Genomic DNA, 2,995 nt, shown 5'->3' with positions numbered 1-2,995 from the left:
GGTTCAATATTGACTTTAATCAGTTTTAGAATGGGTGATATAGTTTTGCTTAATTTTTTTATTTACCTATAATTGGTAAAAGTATGGATATATTTAAATTATGTATTATCATCATGTGTTTGAACTTCATCGTTTGTACAGAATACAAAGAGATTTGATGGATCATGAAGTAAAAATGAAAGAATTACACAGAAACCATAGATCTGTTGGTCAATCGTTTTCCCCAGGTCCCAGCTTTCCGATAACAGGAAGTTCGTCTTGTGATAGACCATATAAATGTGGTTAACAAAAATAAGAAAACTCAATATTTAATCAGATATATCATTCATTATACATGCCTCTGGAACTTTTCCCGGAACAGCCTTCAACCACACTGTAGATTTGTGGTCTCTTGGTGTTATAATGTATGTCGAATATCTCTATCTATTTTTATCTTCATCTAATAATACATTTACTGGTATTCAGTAGTGCATTCATAACATTTGATGATCCTTTTTGCGAATAATAAACTTTTGGAAAAATACACAAATGGAAGACCAATGAAATTATGTAAATGTTGAACTTGGTGAGAAGGTAAGAAAAAATCTATTGGAATTGGAACAAAACCATAGCAGTGATTATGTTCTTCTTGCTAACATGTATGCGAGCACGTGTCAGTGGAATGAAATGAGCAAACAGATAAGATCAATGCAAGAAAAGAGCGTTCGGAAACCAGAGCCTCGATACATTTCTTCTGTATCTGGATCCTTACACTAGTATATATTTTTTTTATCTTATTATATTCTTTGATTCAGAGTTGTCTGTCATCTCTACCGGGTTTCACACAAAACATATTTGCTCATGGCGACAACTTGAAAAAATACAAGGAAACAAATTTTGATTAAGCAAAAAATAAATAAGTAAAGTATTACCTAAATAAATACCATGTGATCAAATTCTAGATTAGGAATTTTTCAGCCTCAATACATTTAGTCTTTATAAGTAGAATCTTATTAAAGTTATGAAGCATCAACTTTTTGATATCATTTGGATATATTGGATGGAATTTGGAACTTATTAGAATTAAATATCGTGTAACAGTAGTGAAGTTTATACCAATTTTATACAGTTTAGGGGAGGATTTGTCTGTGGCTTGGTGTCAAGACAATAATTAGCAACAAGACTAGTAAATAAGCACTTTAAACATTTTGCAAGTGTATTAGGTTGGAGAAATTCTGTTAAAAAAATGATGGTATTATGGTTTGCTTGTGAATGGCACATTTGGAAAATAAGAAATAAGATATTGTTCTAAGAATATTTAAACTTTGTTTAATGTCTCTGCTATATTAAAGTTTCTCTTATGCAGTGACGGCTCGAGAAGATTGGAGGACCATGTTAGCTTGTCAATTAGAAGTAGCATATTTGATGATAGTGTTGTTGCAAGTGGAAAATTGAAAGTAAGTGAAACTAGTAACCCCGACGTGTTTACCTTATTGCTTAGCTTCTTAATCCATCATTTGTAATTTTTTTATGTTTATGGACTTTTTTTGAACTTTAAAGGTGGGGACTCTAAGAAGGAAAATGTGGGGAAATTCTCATCTAGAGGACTCTATAAAATTCAACCATCACTACTCAAGGTATATATACACTTGACTAGTTATCAAGTATCTATAACACATCTTATATTTGTCTTTATTTTTTTCAATGGGGGAGACCTCTAGAGAAGCTCCATCAAGGGTGCTCTATTTAAAAAGAACTTGGCAATTTTGTTTTTCACAAGATAAGATGTTAGATTAATTTTTAAAGTTAGATCAAGTTAGTATATTTATATATATAAAGGCAGTGTAATTTTGAAATAATGAATTTTCCTGGGCTGCATTATTGACATGGTAATTTGCTGACTATGGTCCAAAAACAAGTCCTACATGTCCAAGGCTAATGACAATCAGTCAACTTCATGAGGATTTTTCTCAATGATGATTTATGTGAGGATATTTACCTGAAAATTCCATAAGACATAAGGAGCCCATTTTCCACGTTTGTACTCGCTAGGGTTTTCTCTTTTCGCGTCTCAATTTTCTGATATTCTCCATGAATGAGGTAGCTCCGGCTAAACTTCCAATAATTCTTAATTTAATCTGATTTTTGTCTCAGATTATTTATTTATGTGTTTTGTTTTGATGATTCCATTTTGTGTAAGTGTGTCTTGAATCGTGATTTGTTGTAATTCGATTTTAATTTTTCTGAAATAAAGAGTTGTTTGATTTTCTGAAGTTATAGTGGATTTGATTGGTTATATTTTTGTTTTAGGTTCCTGAGTTGGAATTTGGAAGAGAATGAACCAAGTCTGAGGCACATTTGACTTCTGCTGCTGCTGTTGTGGAATGTGGAATTCAAGATGCTTATGATTATTCTTGCAATATATGCCTTGAATCCTTCAGTGACAGTGGCCATTCTACAATATAGTTCTTTAGATTTTTTAAATTTTGTCGGGTCTTATGGTTGGTAGTGATCACTGTAGTGTTGTTGTGTTTGTCTATTCTCATTTTGTTACCTTTCCTTTAGGTGACAAGTTGCAAGCATTGAGATATCTACTACCTAACTAAGAATGGAGAGTGTATATACACTCTCCATTCTATCCTTAAGGGACTTTTCATTTTTCATTTTGCTCGACCCTCCCCCGATTGTTGCGCTGCTAAAAGGAAAGTCCTATAAAAGTAAGAATGTTCCTAGCTCAACCGTCCCCCTTTTGTCGCGCCCCTTAAAGGAAAGTCCATCAAAAGAAAGAATATTCCTCGCTGGGACCTCCCCCGATTAACCCTCCCACAAGTGTTTCGCACCTCAAAGAAAAGTCATACAAGAGTAAGAATGCTCCTCGCTCGAACCTCTCCGATTGACCCTCCCCCGGTTGTTGCGCTGCTCAAAGGAAAGTCCCACAAAAGTAAGAATGTTTCTCGCTCGACCCTCCCCCGATTAACCTTTCCCCTATTGTTGTGCTTCGCAAAGGAAAGTCCCA

The 2,995-nt window shown here is 34.0% G+C and overlaps 1 long non-coding RNA gene across 1 annotated transcript; it reads left to right on the top strand.

Annotated features, from left to right (window-relative positions):
• Positions 1 to 410: 410 nt before the first annotated feature.
• Positions 411 to 2,569, top strand: LOC131630717 (uncharacterized). Its single transcript, XR_009292445.1, has 3 exons — positions 411 to 1,436; positions 1,540 to 1,616; positions 2,290 to 2,569. It is a non-coding gene; the product is annotated as an uncharacterized LOC131630717 (long non-coding RNA).
• The last annotated feature ends 426 nt before the right edge of the window (positions 2,570 to 2,995 follow it).

Source organism: Vicia villosa, unplaced genomic scaffold (assembly GCF_029867415.1).
Source record: "Vicia villosa cultivar HV-30 ecotype Madison, WI unplaced genomic scaffold, Vvil1.0 ctg.000726F_1_1, whole genome shotgun sequence".
NCBI classification, from domain to species: domain Eukaryota; kingdom Viridiplantae; phylum Streptophyta; class Magnoliopsida; order Fabales; family Fabaceae; genus Vicia; species Vicia villosa.
Note: the sequence above shows the minus strand (reverse complement) of the source record. Positions and strands in the feature narration are given on the sequence as shown.